Source organism: Otolemur garnettii, unplaced genomic scaffold (assembly GCF_000181295.1).
Source record: "Otolemur garnettii isolate 467f Iridium unplaced genomic scaffold, OtoGar3 scaffold00013, whole genome shotgun sequence".
Classification (NCBI taxonomy): Eukaryota; Metazoa; Chordata; class Mammalia; order Primates; family Galagidae; genus Otolemur; species Otolemur garnettii.
The window spans coordinates 3,511,433-3,512,004 of NW_003852408.1; the positions used below are offsets into that span (position 1 = coordinate 3,511,433).

Consider the following 572-nt stretch of genomic DNA (forward strand, 5'->3'; position numbering starts at 1 on the left):
CTTTTTCTTATAAGGATTACACAGAGCTCACCTGGACAGTCCAGAATCATCTCCTTGTCTCTAAATCCGTAGCTGGAGCACATCTGCAAAGTCCATTTTGCCTTGTTAGGTTACACATTCACAGGATCCAGGGCCGCAGGCCTAGAGGCCACCAGTTGGCAACATCAAGAGTAAGATCTGTCCCTTGTATTCAGCTCAGTTCACCAGAGAATGTGCTTCCTGCAATGGGCTTACCAGAAGTCATGGACTCTGAGGAGTCTTGTGTCTGGGCCAGTGACTCCCTGAAAATGTCATTGTGAACTGGGTTAGGCTATGTGGCAAAGGCAAGTTAGGATTGGGGAGGTGGACTGAAGCCCCAAGATACCAGGTACTGTGCAAAAGGGACAAGTCTATCCTGTGTACAAGAATTGGAAGCAGAGCTCATGTCGGGTGGCAGGGGCTGGGGCCCAACCTCAACACAAAGTACTCTATGAAGGTGGCCATCACTAGGTGAGCAGGACCAGTGGTGACTGTCAGCTCTGCGGAGGTGGCTGTCAGAGGGTGAGCCAGGACCAGCAGTGACTGTCGGAGCC

At 51.6% G+C, this 572-nt stretch overlaps 1 protein-coding gene across 1 annotated transcript in view; it reads left to right on the forward strand.

Annotated features, from left to right (window-relative positions):
* SLC16A14 (solute carrier family 16 member 14) overlaps window positions 1–572 on the forward strand; it is a 30,652-nt gene that overhangs the window by 25,715 nt on the left and 4,365 nt on the right. The window lies entirely within an intron of this gene.